Raw genomic sequence first — 19,737 nt, forward strand, 5'->3', positions numbered from 1 at the left:
TCGGAGTTCAATCAAATTCTGTTTCTCACATACATATATACACACACACACACACACATATATATATATATATATATATATATATATATATATATATATATATATATATATATATATATATATATATATATATATATATATATATATATATATATATATATATATATATATATATATATACACACACACACACACACAAATATATAAAGCAGGCGGGCGAGAGAGACGTGCATACATAATTTCTCCAGTAATCAATAATAATTTGGGTCTTTGTTTTCATTTTTCTTTTTTATTGAATATTCATATTCGCGATACAGTTTCTATTCTCACAGTAATTCTCGCGACTTTGTTTCCTCATAATTCTCTTTAGAATGAATATGCATGTCTTTTTTGACACTGTAGTGAGGCTAAGAGGACTTCCTCGTTTCTAAAGTAAAAAAAACAAACAATAGTTTTGTTACAATGAAAGATGCATTTTAAAGATTTACGAGGTAACAAAATCAGGAACATCCAAATTTTGTTACACACACACACACATACACACATATATATATATATCGTCATAACAGCCTTTCTTTATAAAAGCTAGGGCTCTGTGACCTTAACCATAACGGATCTATTTTACATAGCAACACATGATCCGACCATTTAAACAGGCAACACACAGATATGTAAACAGATCACACATTCAGTTTCGTTTTGTTGGAGATAGAATAACTCAGGAAGGGAGCCTTTGCTCGTTCATTGAGCCCGTAAGAAATACCAGCCAAATATCTATAACCACAGCCGTCTTTAAAAAGAAAAAATAATAATGATAAATAAATATAGTCCTAGATACAGCCTGTTTGAATAACAAATAAATAAACGAGATGTTCAGAGTTGAATCATGCTTGGTGATAGGTCTGCTCAGATAGATTTGGAAGCATAAATAATAGCATCTAGAAACTGAAAGGCACTACTAGTTCTGGCCTTCTGTAATGACAGCCACTAACTGTGAAGGCAATGACCTCGAAAAACAGTCGTCATAAATTTTTAGATTGGCTTTTCAAAAGATAAAACCATGAACCTTCTCTATTTCTCTTTCTTTCTCTCACCCTCTCTCCTAATGTTACAGAAGAATCTCTGTATCAGCTGTTCACTGCAGATCACATTATATTGATTCCGTCAGTAGTGTGTGTGTGTGTGTGTGCGCGCGCGCGTATTGCGTGTGATTACGTACTGTGTGTGTGTGTGTGTGATACAAAATGCAGGAGAGTGAAACTCGAATAGGAGCCAAAACCCTCATTTACTTTTTTGTCTTTTTCCTTTTTATTAGCTAAAATGCGTGTGCGTATGTGTGAGTTTCATATAAGGATATCCGTATTATTTTCTGTCTGTCTGTCTGTCTGTCTGTCTGTCTCTCTCTCTCTCACACACGTATACGTGTATTTGTATGTGTACATACGCATAGGCATTAGACATACATATACATATTCATACATCAGACATACATATGATATATATATATATATATATATATATATATAATACATATATTCATACAACTATCCATACATATAAATATCACTCACTATTCAAATAGAAACACCTGTACACAGTACTTCCCGTTTATATTTTATATATTCACATGTACGCATATGTGTGCGTATGATTTGTGAACACTGATCAACTGTAGAGTGAACAAAGAAGCGTTTGCACAACAACCCGAACTGCTAGAAACGGCGACTAAATCTCTCTCAAATTACGTTGAAAAGGAAAAGACACATTGGATAATCTAGATATAGTTACCTCTAAAAAGGTGAAGCAGTCTAAGCTAAAACTTCTTTGAACATAGGATTGCTTAATATGATCATACGAAAGGTTAAACATCAACAACGAATTAAATTTTATAAAATATCATACACACGCGTATATATAGTATGTCCTTGGTTCATTTCCAAACGCAAATCTTTATCTGTCTCCAAGAAAAGAGGTTTCTTTTTAATCCACAGATCTTTGAAAGCAGAGTGACTGATCATAATGCAAACAAGGAAATGTGTCAAGTCAGGCTGGTACACACACGCGCGCGGGCACACACACTTTTATAGATATAAAAATGTATACATACACATATATGTATATATAGATATACATACGTACTATATACATTCATATAAAAATAATAAAGGTGTCCGGAAGCAATTTAAAACTAAAAAGGAAATAATTCAGTCACTAAAAGCGACCAAAGGGTGTAGTGAGCACCAGCATTGCTAGAAATAAGTGTCAAAGACTCCTTGGCCACAAAACATGACTTTTTGTGACTAAGGAGTCTTTGGTCACTTTCAGTATACATTCATATATATATGCATAGACATACATGCATATATACACACACACATATATATATATATACACACATATAAACACACACACATATATATACACATACACACACATATATATACATACACACATATATACACACACACACAAACAATTGAGATGACAAAGGAATAAGCGATTATCTTATGAACTTCATTAGCTTACAGCTGTTCTGGATGCAGTGGACTCAAAGTTAAGCGCCTGAGTTTCACCTTATAACTTCATCGGAGCCTATACATATGTACATACATGTCTACAAATAAATATACATACACACACACACATATATATATATATATATATATATATATATATATATATATATATATATATATATATATAAACAATATATGAGTATATGCATATATATGTACATGTATGTATATACGTTCATCTACATGTACATATAGATACATAACTGGGTACATGACGTGGCAAAAGAACAAGGACAAAATGGTAAACAAGGTGCAACAAACAAGCAGGCCACATAGAAACATCCCCTTCATTAGCTGCCACCATTAAAACTCCGGCGTTTCGAAGAATTATATATATATATATATATATATATATATATATATACAAACGTATGTATATAGATCTTGCAGGTATGGCAATGTGGTATTGAAGTTCACTTCCCAACCATGTGATTTCACATTCAATCTCAATGCATGGCACCTCAAGCAAGTGTCTTCTATTATAGCCCTGGGCCAATCAAAATCATGAGTAGATATGGAAGATAGAAACTGAAAGATGCCCATCATTTAGATGTGTGTGTTTGTGCATATGTATTTGTGTTTGTACTCCACCACCACTTAACCATTGTTGGTTTGTTTACATACCCATAACTTAGTGGTGTGGTAAAATGTGACTGAGTACTACACTTGAAAGAAGTACAGGGGTTGATTTGTTCAACTAAATTAACTGGGGTCCATAGGGGGGGGGTGTCCATGGATGCCATAAAGTAAATTGGGGGTCTGTGGTAATTTTTCAGGGCCCATGAAAGAAACTGTGCTTCAGACCAGTAAAAGTTTATGTGCAAATAAATTGGTTATATGTCCACCATCATCATCATCATCATTGTTTCACGTCCGCTTTCCATGCTAGCATGGGTTGGACGATTTGACTGAGGACTGGTGATCCAGATGGCTACACCAGGCTCCAATCTGATTTGGCAGAGTTTCTATGGCTGGATGGCCTTCCTAATGCCAACCACTCCGAGAGTGTAGTGGGTGGTTTTACGTGCCACCGGCACAAAGGCCAGTCAGGCGGTACTGGCAACAGCCACGCTCAAAATGGTATACTTTACATGCCACCTGCACAGGAGTCAGTCCAGCGGCACTGGCAACGATCTCACTCAAATGACTTTTCACATGCCAGGAACACGAAGCTGCAGCACAAGTGCCAGGAAGGCGACGCTGGTAAAGATCATGCTTGAACGGGGGTGCCATCACAATTTCGCTTTTATTTGCCCCAACAGGTCTTCACAAGCAGAGTTTAGAGTCCAATGGAGGAGACGTTGGCATGGGGGCCAGTCGTCGAATTTAGTTTGATTTCGATTTCACTTGCTTCAACAGGTCTTCGCAAGCGGAGTACGCATAAGTGGGCTGACTACATCCCTGGCAGAGGCCTTGGATTTTGGTCTCACTTGGCTTGCCGGGTCTTCTCACACACAGCATATTTCCAAAGGTCTCGGTCAGAAGTCATTGCCTTGGTGAGGCCTAATGTTCGGAGGTCGTGCTTCACCACCTCATCCCAGGTTTTCAACGGCTTTTATATAATTCCTGATAATATTTGATTATAAAAATACAATACATCGAATGGCTATGTGGGCCCAGCCAAGTAAAACGGGAATCAAAGGGGTCCATAGGTAAAAAATGGTTGAGAACCCCCAAACTAAACCCTTCAAAGCAGGCCACAAGTCAATGATGGAAACAAGCAAAAGATAAAAGATGTGTGAATAGTGCACACGTATGTTACGTTTGTGTGTCTCTGTCTTGAAATCATCGGAGTATCACCATCACACAAGCCGAGTCTCTTATTTCCAGTCTTCTGTGAAAACATGCCTGGTCACAGGGAAACATCACCTTACTTTGAAACAGATGAGGGTTGGCCACAGGAAGGACATCCAAATGTAGAAAATCTGCCTTAAATTCCATGCCAGAATGGAAAAGTTGGTGTTAAATCAATGATGATGATGCTGCTGATTATGCCATTTTTTCAATTTATCAACGAGAAAATGTAAGTCATCATCATCATTTAACGTCTGTTTTCCATGCTGGCATGAGTTGGACAGTCTGACAGGAGCTGGCCAGCCAGAAAGCTCCAATTGTCTGTTTTGAATATGTGGCACCAGCATGGGTGCTTTATACGAGACACCGGCATGGGTGTTTTTTATGTGATAGGTGGTCTTTACATGGCAACAAGGATATTTTTTATGTGGCACTGGCAAGAATTATTGTAAACTGAAAAAGAACTCATTGTGTATGTGTGTGCACGTTTGTCCCTTCCCACCATCACTTGACAACCGATATTGGTGTGTTTAAATCTCTGTAACTTAGCGGTTCAGTAAAACTGACCGATAGAATAAGTATCAGGTTTACAAAGAATAAGTCATGGGGTTGATTTCTTTGACGAAAAGGCAGTGCTCCAGCATGGCCACAGTCAAATGACTGAAACAAGTAAAAGAATAAAAGCTGTTCATTTTCATTTCCCTATGTAGTTATGTCCAGGTTATCTTGTTTAACAGGTTAAAGACCTTCGGTCATGAATGATCATGAGATTGCACCTAGAGCATTTCCCTCCGAGGTACAAGTCTGGACAAGGCTGTTTATGGAAGACCAGTAGTCGTCCATGCATACCACCTTCCCTATCCATCCCACAGATGTTATCCAAGGGAAAGGCAAAGGCTGATACAGCTTGCCACCAGTGACGTAGTAAATCATTTCTAAAGCTGAGTAAACTAGAGCAACGTGAAATAAAGTGTCTTGCTCAAGAACACAATACACAGTCCCGTTCAAGAATCAAACATGATTGTGAGCCCAACGCTCAAACCACTGAGTCATGCGCCTTCACTATTATTTAACAGACGAGAAAATTATTATCTCCCTTGGAAACAAACCAGTGGGGTTTGGTGATAGGAAGAGTATCTAGCTGTATAAAACTCTAACCCAATATATTCTTGTCTGACAATGTTAAAACAATGATGATGATGAACTGGCATTAACCCTTTAACTGCAAAATTAAATTTCCTGGTTATTCCAGTTGTTGTTGTTGGCACTCCGTCGCTTACGACGTCGTGGGTTCCAGTTGATCCGATCAATGGAACAGCCTGCTCGTGAAATTAACGTGCAAGTGGCTGAGCACTCCACAGACATGTGTACCCTTAACGCAGTTCTCAGGGATATTCAGCGTGAGACAGTGTGACAAGGCTGGCCCTTTGAAATACAGGTACAACAGAAACAGGAAGAAAGAGTGAGAGAAAGTTGTGGTGAAAGAATACAGCAGGGTCCACCACCATCCCCTGCCGGAGCCTTGTGGAGCTTTAGGTGTTTTCGCTCAATAAACATCCACAACGCCCGGTTTGGGAATCGAAACCGCGATCCTATGACGAGTCCGCTGCCCTAACCACTGGGCCATTGCACCTCCACGGTTATTCCAGTAATGATATTAAATATCTACCAGATAATACAAATGGTATCTTCTTCAAGTCATGTTGCCTCAATAAACCTAACATATCTCAACAGAAAAGCTTCAAACACGACATTCCTCAACAAAAGATTGGTTTCCATAATTAAGAGTAGTGAAAATTTTGAGTGGATATGTCCGGTTTCTGTAGTAAAAGGGTTTAAACTGCAAAATTTTAAAAAGCAATTTGCTTCAGAATTGTAATTAACCTATTTTTTTAATGTAAAAATCTTGTCATCCAAATTTTTCAAAAGAAATTTGAAATTAGTTGAGGAACTGTTTCTTTTTGGCAAAATCATAATCTTCATTGTTGGAAAGAACAATGCAAAGAAACTTTTGAAAATTCACAAAAGGAAAATAAAGGGAATGTTGTATTTTTTCCTGTATATAGGTGAAAAGTATCTCCATTTTCATTTTGTATTTAAAAACCAAAAGAATGCTCTCCACTCCACACACGTGTTTGCTTTCTCATTGGAATATTTTTTCCTAAATATATATGCATAAATGTAATCCTTTTCCCAAATAAATTGCACTTCATATTTGAGGCTCTGATGAAACTATAAGGTGTTACTCAGGCACCCACTACATCTTAAAGTAGAAACAGCTGTAAGCTAATGAAGTGCATAAGGTAATTGTTTATTCTTTTGTTATCTTATTCTTTTTATATATATATATATATGTTTGTGAATTACTAGGTAACCTCACTGGTGTCAGTGACATGTAAAAAGCACTCAGTACACTTTGTAAAGTGGTTAGCATTAGGAAGGACATCCAACCATAGAAACACAAACTTGTGCCACGGAGGGAAACTTTGTAGATGCAATCCCATGGTCATTCATAACTGAAGTGTGTGTGTGTGTGTGTGGGGTCTTTATAATGTGTGTGTGTTTATGTTTTGTGTGCACACATCCTAGATGTCAGAAGAGGGTTTTAAATGAGCATCATCATCATTGTCAGAGAATCAAGGTCTTTCATTTCCTTTCTTCTGTGGGAAACATGTCGAGCTAAGGGAAAGTATTACCTTCCTTGGATGTGAGTGTTGGCAACAGGAAAAGCATACAGCTGTAGAAACAGATTCCATCTGCCCCATGCAAGCATGGAAAAATGGATGTTAAATAATGATGGAGGTGGTGATGATGGTGTGTGTTCAGTGTATATATATGGATGTATATGTATTGAATATAACAAGTGCTTTATTATTTATTTACTTCATCAGCAAGATGGAATCTGTTCATTTAAGAATCGATGCCTGTCTCTTCTTTCTATCAATCTATTTTCGGATTGTGGCTTTTAGAACATGGTGTTAGATGGTGATTGTGTTTGGTATCTGACTGATTGATATTGGTAATAATAGGAATGGAGAACTCTGAAGCTGAGGCGTAAAGAGACCACAGCCATGCAGGCACAGACAAACACACATGAATATGTATATATATAACTTGACACAAACACACACTGCAAACGTGAGCATGTATGAGTGTATGTGTGAATCAGTGAATCAATTAGTTAATGAAAGTGAACACTGGATTGCGTTAGTGTGTGTGTAAATTAGTAAACAAGTTATAGTGTGTGTGTCTATGTGATCATCATCATCAAAATTATCATCATTTAGTATCTCTTTTTCCATGCTGGCATGGGTTGGACAGTTTGACATAAACAGACAAGCCAGAGGGCTGCACCAAGTTCTAATGTCTGCTTTGGCATGGTTTCTACATTTATATATATCTATATATACACATATACATACACAAGTATGAGCATATGTAAATACATACTCATATATAACCCATGCCACCATGGACAATGGATGTTTGATGATGATGATATTTTGAGTGGTAAGAAGTGTTCTTCCCAACCACATGGTTATGGGTTCAGTCCCACTGTGTGGTTCCTTGGGCAAGTGTCTTCTACTATAGACTTAGGCTGACCAAAGGCATGTGAATGGATTTGGTAGATGGAAATTGAAAGAAGTCTGACGTGTGTGTATATATATATATATATATATATATATATATATATATCATGATCATGGACTCTTCCCTCATTAGACAACATTTTAGGGTTCTGCCATCTCTTGCTGAAAATCCTAACAGGTTAGCAGTCAAATGACAGAAACAATATATATATATATATATATATATATATATATTCATACCAGCATGATATCTATATGAGTGTGTGAATGTATATATGTATGTATATAAACATATGTATATATACACACACCTATGAATATATATATATATATATTTATATATGTGTGTGTGTGTGCATGCACACACGCACACACAAAGAGCAGTGAATGACGTGTTTGAGGAGGAAGTTAAGTTCAGTCTCCTGACACAATATAACCATCACATCCCTGACTGCCAATCTCATAAATAACTTCCTATTAGAAGCTGGTTGCTGTAGCTGCTGCTGCAGCTACTTGTTTGGGTATGAATTAGAACAAAGAACAAAAAAACAAAAAAAGCGAAAAAGAGACAAACAACCGAACAGTTTTTATCTATTGTATTTTTTATACTATTCCTACAACCCTTTGCTGTCTTTATTTACGACACTTCACATTCTGAGTTCAAACCATGTATATGTGTTGAGGGTTGTTTTCCTAATGTTTATTTCCTCAATACAGTGATGTAGCCTATCTTTAATCTATAATAATAATAATAATAATAATTAGTGGTTTCAAATTTTGCCCCAAGGGCAGCAATTTTGGGGGAGGGGATGAGTCAATTACATTGAACCAGTGTTCAACTGGTACTTATTTTATTGATACCGGCTGGATAAAAGGCAAAGTCGACCTTGGTGGAATTTGAACTCAGAACATAAAGATGGATGAAATGCCACTAAGATAACCACAATAATAATAATGATAATGATTTCTTTTATTGGCCACAAGGGCTCTATGACATTTCTTCAAATTTTATGTTTTGAGTTCTCTTTCTGCAGAGGTCGACTATGCCTTTCAAGGTCAATAAAATAAGTACCAGTTGATAAATGGGGTTTGACGTAATCATCTTATTGCCCACTAAATTTTGTGGCCTTGTTATTAATAGCATTGTCATTAGGATGGAAAGCTAGCAGAATTATGAACATGAGTGCTTTGTGGCATTTCTTCTGGTCTTTATGTAATGAGTTCAAATTCCACAGAGGTTGTCTTTGCCCTTGATCCTCTAAGTATCAATAAAATAGAGTACAAGTACTGAGGTCAGTGTAATCAACTCGACCTCTCTCATCAAAGTTGCTAGCCAGGCACCAAAGTTGGAAATACCTTTTCTCATTATTATTAGGATGGTAAGCAGATAGAGTTGTTACAGTGTCAGACAAAATGCTTTGCAGTATTTCTTCTGACTTACCACATGCTGAATTCAAATTCCATGAGTGCCAAATTTGGCTTTCCTCCTATTAAAGTCGATATAGTACAGCACCAGTTAAATATTGGGTTTGACAGAATTGATTGACCCCCTCCCCTCAAAAAAAAAAAAATTGTTTGCCTTAAGCCAAAATGCAAAGGCCATTATTATCATTTTCTTTATTATTACTATTAATTATTATTATTATTATTATTATTATTATTATAAAGGCGATGAGCTGGCAGAATCGTTAGCACACTGGACAAAGTGCTTAGCAGCTTTTCATCCCCCTTTACATTCAGAGTTCAAATTCTGCTGAGGTTGACTTTACCTTTCATCCTTTAAAATAAATACTAGTGGAGGACTGGGGTCAATGTAATCGACTTCCCCTCCCCAAAATTGCTGGCCTTGTACCAAAACCTGAAACCATTATTATTATTATGATTATTATTATTATTATTATGATTATTAAGGCAGTGAGCTGGTAGAAATGTCAGACGTAATGCTTACTGGCATTTGGTCTGTCTTTACATTCTGAGTTGAAGTTCTGCCAACAATAGTGGCCAAGACATATCAGCACATGCCCTTGAGGGACATTGAGGGTGGTGAGAATAAGTGATACAGGGGTTTGGAGGATAGAGGTGACTGTAACAAATGATGAAGTGAAATATAGGAGAAACCATTTACTAGCTACCTCTGACAGGCACACTCAACATCACACTTTCAGCAGCAGTTCAAGCAGGAATTTTAGAGGTAAACCTAACTGAGCACTCTTAGTACATACCCATTACTTTTATCACTTGACAAAATCTCTTCTTACATATATATATATATATATATATATATATATATATAATAATATTAGGGACAAAATTCAAAATTACAGGTAAAAACCCAATTAAAATCAATTTATAAAAAATTAAAATTAAATTGAGCTTTATAGATAAAATAAATATAAAAAATATATATCATATATATATATATATATATATATATATATATATATATATCATCGATGAGTTCTTGAAACTTGGTTATTTTCCCTAAAACTATATATATATATATATATATATCTTGACTCTCTTTTACTTGTTTCAGTCATTTGACTGTGGCCATGCTGGAGCACCGCCTTTAGTCGAGCAAATCGACCCCGGGACTTATTCTTTGTAAGCCTAGTACTTATTCTATCGGTCTCTTTTTGCTGAACCGCTAAGTGACGGGGACATAAACACACCAGCATCAGTTGTCAAGCAATGCTAGGAGCACAAACACAGACACACAAACATACACACACACATCACATACATATATATATATATTCATTATATATATATATATATATATATATATATATATATATTCATATATATGACGGGCTTCTTTCAGTTTCCGTCTACCAAATCCACTCACAAGGCTTTTGTCGGCCTGAGGCAATAGTAGAAAACACTTGCCCAAGGTGCCACGCAGTGGGCCTGAACCTGGAACCATGTGGTTGGTAAGCAAGCTACTTCCACACAGCCACTCCTGCGCCTATATATAAATTCACATACAAAACACACATATATCATAGCCTTGTAAGCTCTAACAAAGGTTTTAAACACCTGTTGCCCATGCTAACACCTATAGGGGTATCACTTCATGCGCACAGCTGTACATATAGTAAACCCAGAGAAGTTCCACCCAAGGAAGCAAACCCTAGAATAAAGAGACATGAAAGTAAATGTAACAAGGACTATAATATTAAAATGAAGGAAGAAATGATCCCACAACAATCATGGAAATGGCCATACTTAAGCAGAAAATTAGATAAAAATTCTATTGTAAAATTTATAATGAAGAAAAGAAATATTGAGAGCATTCATTACCAAGGTAACCTAATTAAAAGTGAGAGTGCCAATTCTGACATTTCTGTCACTAGGATATAAGAATCGGTTGGATAAAAAGTTCAGAGAGCTATTACCTCTACCTCAACAAAGGGTTTCTTTTTCAAAGTGAAAGGCAGACTGTATGAGGCCTGAATGGGAAGTGTATTACTTCATTTTTGTGATATGTAGGCTCCAAATGCAGAGGGTTTGTGGACACAAGAAAGAAATGAAGTTTTGCTGGATGTACATTATTAATGTGCATAAACAGTGCAGTACGAAAAAGCTGAGAGAAAAACTGCATATAAAAGGAATCTGATGTACTGTGCAAGAGAGAAGACTGTATGGCCATGTGATGCAAATGGAGGAAAATAAGATTTTCAAAGATGCGCCATGTACTCAAAGAGAATGGAACCTGTGGAAGAATGAAACCAAAGAAGACTTGGGACAAAGTGGCAAAGAATGATCTGAAGATGCTGCATCGCATGAAAAAGATGACAAAAGATTTGTGTTGATTGGCAATATTGCAGTTTGGGAGGAGATTCACCCATCCACTTGTGCAAGCATGGCAAAACTTGCATTAAAATTGGTAGTGATAGAGGCTAGGAAGTATAACATATATCAATATACTGTTATGTCTACATCTGCTGCTTCACACTGCTTCTTTGACAACCTCTCTTTCTAAAAATTTGTATCTCTATCAATCGCTCTCTTTTCCATTCATTCAGCTATGCTGCTGGTGAAAATAAGAATGACAATGTCACCTACTCAATCCTCTCATCCCTCTGAAACTCACCCTTCCTTCCTTTCACCATACCATGTGATCCGTGCAATATGGGATAGTACAGGACCCATCCATATTTCAATTCACTACCATCATCATCATCATCATCCTTATCACTCTACAACCTTATTTCATATGGTCTATGTATAAAGGATTACATCAAAGCTGTTTGTACCCAATATTTTCGACTTCAGCGTCACTTCTAACTGACTTCGGCCACGGGCCACCTCCATTATCACCCATCACTCTTTCTCACACCCTCTCACACAAACCACTCATTTTCTACCATTACACTCTTGCTACCTAACACTTTCATATTCCATCCTGGTTCTTCTTCAAAGAATGCCTTCTCTTGTCAATTCTCCTTACTGCTCTGTCATGTTTACCTTAAAAGAATGAATACATTGAATGTGGACTTTTTAATTCTATGGTGTCCAAGAAAACGCCACAACTGCTGGTTCCACAATGGAATGTACCCAAGTACACCTCATAAAGATAGATTAGTGAACAAGCAAAAATGATATGAAATTGAGAAGACACGACATATTCTTTAGGGGTGATGCGAGAATAAAATGCACCCAGTGCACTCTGTGAAGTGGTTGATGGTAGGAAGGGTGTCCACCCATCCAGTCAGAGACACCAATCCAACACTGAAAAGTACAAGTGACCTATGTAGGTGGGCAGTAACTCTCAATAAGAATAGATTTGGATCGCAACAACTGAGCTAACCCATGCCAGCATGGAAAGCAGATGTAAAGCAATAATGATAATGTATACATATGTGTGTGTATGTACACATGCACACATATGTATATATACATGTACACTACTTCCATTCATTGCCTCGAGTTCCTTTTGTATTAATTAGTTTTAAGAGATGAGTGACTTTGCATTATATATATTTTTACATGTATATATATGTATACACACACACATATATATATACACATGTGCTTGTATGTACACATGCACATATATCGTACACATATATATATAGGTACACGCATGCAAATGTATATACATATGCATACAAATGTACATGCATATATATGCGAATATATTTACATATACATATTTAAATATGTGTATATAGATGTATATACACACACATGTATGTATAAATGCTGGTGTATACATTTCATCTCTGCCGCTGTCATTTTACCTTCGCTTTCCATGCTGGCATGGGTTGAACTGGACATATATATGTGTGCGTGTGTGTAGTTACATAAAAATATGCATGTATATATACATATGCTTGTGTATATATATATATATATATATATATGCATGTGTGTGTGTGTATATATATATATATGCACGTATATATATATGCATGTGTATATATATATGCATGTATATATATATATGCATGTATATATATATATATGCATGTGTATATATATATGCATGTGTATATATATATGCATGTGTATATATATGTATATATATATATGTATATATATACATGCATATATATACATGCATATATATCTATATATATATGCATGTATATATATAAATATATGCATGCATATTTATGTATATATGCATGTGTATATACATATGCATGTATATATATATACGCATGTATATATATATATATATATATATATATATATATATATACATACACATATATACCTATGTATAAACACGAGTATATATATATGTATTTACATCAATGTATACTACACACACACGTGTAGAAATATATATATATATATATATATATATATATATATATATATATATATATGCGTTTATTTGCTTGAAGGTACACACATATACATACACAGAAGCATTCACATGTAAGTTAATATCTGAAGAAATAAACGGATATCCTTCTAAATGTGTGCATATAGGAAAATGTTTTTGCACTTACCCGCACGCGAGTGTGTGTGTGTATATATATATATATATATAAATGTAAATATATATATATGTATATATATAAATGTAAATATATATATGTGTGTGTGTGTGTGTCATGTGAGTAATAATAAATACTTTCCCACTTACTTGTGTTGTTTGGTCAGCCAGGTGTAGTAGAGATTAGTTGTATTCCGTAAAGGTAGCAAAACCGCCCAACAGTACCAGACATTGTCCACAGTAACCCCCACCTGCTTGTTGTGTCTTAAAACTCACAGACCATTATTAGAACATAGCTCCGTTGACTGTTTTTGTTGTCGTCGTCGTCGTTGTAGACATCGTTACTATCAGCTCCAAACAACAAACCGACCCAACTATACTGGTAAGAAAAACCCGAGCTGAACAGAGACCAGCAGATTTTCAATGGTCGTCATCATAGTGATTGATAGTAGTAGTAGTGGTGGTAGTAGCAGCAGTGGTAGTAGTAATAGTAGTTGCCACCACCGTCGCTCTCAGCTTCACCATCATCAACACAACAACCACCGTCGTCACCTCTGCTGTTAATAAGTCCTATTACTATCTCCACTACTATCAATAATAATAATAATGCAATTACTAATGTTGCTACTACTACCGATAATAATAATATAATTATTAGTGTGGCTACTGCTGGTACTAATAATTTAATTACCACCGCTACTACAACTATTATTACGGTTACCGCGGTAAAGATGATTTGGTAAATGACTTGTTGGTCGGTTTATGGTGGTAGTGGTGGCATTACCAGCAAAGTTAGAGGTGGGGGAGAAGGCAGTGTACTAACAAACTGAGAGTGTGGGGTAGAGGTAAAAAGGAGGGAAAAACCAGTGACTTTATTTTTGCGGGTTCGTTCGTTTCTCATTCATTCATTCATTGATGCAGACAGTCAGACTGCTAGAAAGTCAAGCCTGACAAGTATCGGAACTTTGCATTATGGGATTTATCAAGAACAGCTTCCGTTCATTGGATACCTGCCTCGGTAACTTCCGCCCACCACCACTGCCTCATCAACACTACCTTTTTTCCCCTCTCTCTTTATCTCTCTTTTTTCCCCTATCTCACGCTTTCTATCTCTCTTTTTCTCGCTTTTTATTCCTCTGCCTCTCTCTCTCTCTTTCTCTCTCTCTCTCTCTCTCTCTCTATATATATATATATATTTTATATATCACTCTTAATCTATTTATTTCTGTCTTCCGCTTTCTCTCTATCCTCACTACGTGTGGCTAATTTCTTTCTTTCTTTCTTATGCAACGCAGCTTAATGAACACTTAATTGATTTACAAATACATTTCGAGTACGTGTATAAATTTTTTCTATAATTTTCTCTCTCTCTCTCTCTCTCTCTCTCTTTTAAAATTAATTAATTAGAAGGGTTAGGTCAGTACTAATGACCTTTATAAGTCGTATATAAATATTCGGTAGGTATGTGACTGGTGACTAGATGTGGCTGATGTTTAAGGCTGGTGACGAAGGTCAATGCTGATAAAGTTGATACAGCTACTGTTCTGTGTAGTCTGTACTTTACAAGACCCGTGACTGAGCGGCAGAATTTTTTTCTTTTAATTTCTATGTTTTGGTCAGATGAAAATTTCAGTGCACCTGACCCGTTATATGGCTTAGGGAGAGAGAAAGGTATCCTTAAAGTGGAAATCTGGACTGCATGCTTGCAAGAGAATGGTCAGCTGGTTTACCAAGTGGTTGTGTTAAACAGGGCGACGAGTTTATCTCTATTTTTTCCTTCTCGTAAATGAAGAGAAGACTGGCGTGCTGATAGAATCGTTAGAGTATCGGGACAATATGTTTTGTAGCATTCGTTCTGATTCTCTACATCCTGAGTTCAAATCAATTCCATCGAAGTTAAGTTTGCATTTCAAACTTCCGGTATCGATAAAATTATTTCTGTTATAGACATTGCGCCTGAAACTTTGTGGCTGTTAGGGAAGGCTAGTCGATTATTGGCACTTATTTCACCGATCCTGCCAGCTCGACGCCTTTCCGAGATCGCTAAAATCAAGTCATTAAAATAGTCTATGGTGGGATTTGAACTCAAAACGCAAAGAAACGGAACAACTTTTGCAAGACATCTGCTCTGAGTTCTTACAGCTTCGCCGATCCACTGTCTTGGTTTGGTACCTTTTTATCGATTATTAAAGAAAGAAAGGCTAAGTTGACCTCTGTGTGTTTTGAATTCAGTGTACAGATAGTTGGAAAAATTATCGCGAAGCATTCTGTCAGATGCTGTAACGACTTTGCCAACTCGTTGCCGGGTGAGGTGGTAGGTACTTTCAACAGGATACAAGTTTATTGCGGTCGTAGTCAAAGGGTGAGATAGATAGATAGATAGATAGATAGAGAGAGAGAGAGAGAGAGAGAGAGAGAGAGAGAGAGAGAGAGAAGGATTAGCTGAAAGGAGAGACATGGGAGTCGCAGAGGCAAGGGAGAGGGTGTCGTACAGTCGTAAAGAGATAGGAAATTTTTATAGTTTGACCATGGACATGTAATTTGAGTCTACAGGTGGTTAGGACTGTTTTCCTGTTTAATGGTAGCCCACCTCTAAAGAGCATGCCGTGAGAAAGGAAAAAGAGTACACAAACCACCATGTTAAATAAAAATGAGGGTTTTTTTCTTACATTTTAAACTTTCCAACACCATAGCAGAGAAAGAAGAATTATATGTAACTCAGTTTTGTCTTCTCAGAATCGTTAAAGCGCCGGGAAAAACTGTTTCGCCGAGATCATGATTGCTTTTCATCCCTCTAGGATCAATAAAATTCAAATACAATTTAAGTACTAAAGTTGATGGGTTCGACTAACTCCCTTGTGCCTCAATCAGAAATCATTGTTTCTGTTTTTTTGTTTCTGAGTTGAAATTTCGCCGAGATCAATTGTGCCTTTCACCTCTCCAAGGTCGGTAAAAATCAATGACCAGTCACGTACTAAGTCGATAATATCGACAAAACTCTTCCTTCACAACTGGTTACCTTGTGCCTAAATCAGAAATTATATTTCCAACTCTTTACGTTCTGGGTTCATTTCTTGCCGAGGTCAATTATACTTTTCATCCTTTCGGGGTTGATAAAATAAAGTATCAACTAAACCTCATAATTGCTTGTCTTATGCCTAAATCTGAAACAATTAATAAAGAAGGGTCTGCTGGATAGTAGACTGGTAGAATCGTTACAAGGTCGGACAAGTTGCTCATGAGCAGTGAGGAATATACATTCTTAGAAGTCAAAGTGTCTGTATCTGGACGCTGTCGTGTCTGGTTAAATGTGGTCGGAGTATGACTGAATGGTTAAGAAATTCATTTCACAACCACAAGATGCTGAGTTCAATGCAACTACATGGCATTTTAGACATGTGTTTTTTACTAGGCCTCGAGTCGAACTAAGCCCTTGCGAGTGAAACTGGGTAGACGGAAACTGTACGGAAGCCTGTTATATGGATTGCTCCTGTTATTCAGAGGTACAGCCGTGTCACACTTGTGTCATGTTGATTCTGCCTGAGAATTACGATAATAGTACACCTGTCTGTAGAATGTCCAACCACTTACATGCTAATTCAGTTGATCGAATAACTGAATTTTCGTCGTCGAAACTGAACGAGGATTCAGTTTACGAGGTTAGATGTCATATTCCCATCACATGATGCTATTAAGATATTTATTCACGGAGGATGTGGATGTTTATCGAGACGTAATGAAGTTGTTCGTAAATGGACGAATATGTATTCAGAAGAAAGAGTAATAATAAGGTGAGAGGTCATCTGCATGTAGAGCAGGCTCGTGGCCAAGTAGTTAGGATGTTGCACAAGCGATCGTGATTTCAATTACCGGACTAAGCGATGTGTTGTGCTCAGCGTTGTGATCTCGGTCACTTATATATCACAGAAACTGGGGAACCAGCTCTATGAATCATGGGACTCGAGACAGTAAAGTCCAGCAAGGACTTGCTTTTTACAACTATATATGAATCCCTATAGCTAGAGAGGGAAAAGATTAAATCGTTAGAGTAGAGTAGAACTTTTCAAACTTTTTCTTCCAGGGTAGCTGTTCAGCATGTTAAACAATGTTGGTGTACTCCTTGCGGATCTTTTCAATTTGACGGCCAGATTTTTTAATTAATTTTTTTTTTAATTAAACACTTGGAAACTTCGGATACTGGTAGAATGTGTCACATAGAACAAGGTTTACTCTTAACGTTTTTGACAAAATTTTGTAGACCTATTGATTGCAATCGATCTGCAAGAAAGGTCCATGTTTTGATAAAGTCATGAATGAGAAGCAGGAATTCAGCATTAAATCCCACCTTTTATCTTTCACTTGTTGTAGTCATTGGGCTGTGGTTCAAATGATTGGGTTGGTGGTGGGGAGCACCACCTAGAAGAATTAGTCGAACAAATCGCCCATCCCCACCCACTGTACTTATTTTTTGCCAAACCGCTAAGTTATGGTATTTCTCCCACCACCAACACACCAACGCCAGTTAGTGGTGGGAGAAATACACACACGCACGTACACACATATCTATCTATCTATCTATCTGTCTATCTATCTATCTATCTATCTGTCTATCTATCTATCTATCTGTCTATCTGTCTATCTATCTATCTATCTATCTATCTATCTATCTATCTACCATGGCCGCAGCCTAATGACTGAAACAAGTGAAAGGAAAGAAATACTTAAAATGCAAAACAAACTATGAAAAGTAAAGAACTAAATTTTATTTAACAGATTCAAATACAATTCTGAAGCAGGGTAGCTGGCAGAACCGTTCCGACTTTACGTTCTGAGTTCAAATTCTGCCGAAGTCTGCCTTTCATCCTTTCAGAGTCAATAAAATAAGTACTAGTTGAGTACAATTGCTGGCATTGTGCCAAAACCTGAAACTAATATTTATTAATCCACTTAAAATTTATCATGTTTATAGTATAACTAGCGGATCTTTGTAGTTTTTGTCACTGTTTACAATTATCTTAAAAAAAAATTTCAATGTATCATATAGATGTAATTTTCGATGCTGTATCCGAATTTGTCATTTATTTATTCCAGAAAAATTTTGCAAAAATGCTACAGATGTTCAAAGTTCGATAATTTTCAGAATTTTCAGCTAATCAGAAAACAGCACGTTCGCTGCCTCTTCCATCATCAGGGGTGGGTAGCATCGGCATGTCAAAACATTAAACTAGCTACAGTAAACAGTGAAAAACATGAAAACATTCACCAACAAATTAAATATTTAAAAGCTACGAACAAACCAACAGGAGTTGCTAGAAATAACAGTCAAAACATTAAAATATACAGGAGCAAAGTTAACATTAAAGCATTCGTGAGCAAATTAAATACTTAAAAGCTACGTGCGGATTGAAGACAGCAATAATAATAAAGCATTTATTGGTATTCTACCAGTATGGTATTACCCCTATCAATATGGTATTACCCTATCAGTATGGTATTACCCTACCAATATGGTATTGCTTGAAATTCAGTTTAGATGAAGAACTTGTAAGTTAAAAAATTTTTGGAGTTCCTTTAAAATTTGAATTTTCAACTATTAGCATATAACAAATCCTTACCCAGACCTGATCCCAATGCTGGATATTTAAGAACCAAATGAAAGGCAGATTTTCAATCCCGGGATCATCCTGATTCCAAAAAGGTATAATATGTCTATGTAGAGCAAATGTAGACGAGATACAAGGGTCTCAGAGCGATGGACAGACAGAATTCCGTGTTTTTTTTTAATAACAAATATTAATAGGATGAAAAACGAAAAAAGTCAAGA

At 36.4% G+C, this 19,737-nt stretch overlaps 1 protein-coding gene across 9 annotated transcripts in view; it reads right to left on the minus strand.

Annotated features, from left to right (window-relative positions):
- LOC106880501 (microtubule-associated serine/threonine-protein kinase 3) overlaps positions 1 to 14,353 on the minus strand; it is a 256,534-nt gene extending 242,181 nt beyond the window's left edge. For 5 of the 9 annotated variants that reach the window (XM_089357477.1, XM_089357468.1, XM_089357472.1 and 2 more), the window contains exon 1: positions 14,064 to 14,353. The gene's annotated coding sequence lies outside the window, so the exon portion shown is untranslated. Of the gene's footprint in view, positions 1 to 1,906; positions 2,056 to 14,063 lie in introns of those variants that run through there. The other 4 variants (XM_089357474.1, XM_089357465.1, XM_089357480.1 and 1 more) reach the window with 2 other exon arrangements.
- Positions 14,354 to 19,737: the final 5,384 nt, after the last annotated feature.

The sequence above is a fragment of the Octopus bimaculoides genome, chromosome 9, assembly GCF_046866305.1.
Source record: "Octopus bimaculoides isolate indiv1 chromosome 9, ASM4686630v1, whole genome shotgun sequence".
NCBI lineage: Eukaryota > Metazoa > Mollusca > Cephalopoda > Octopoda > Octopodidae > Octopus > Octopus bimaculoides.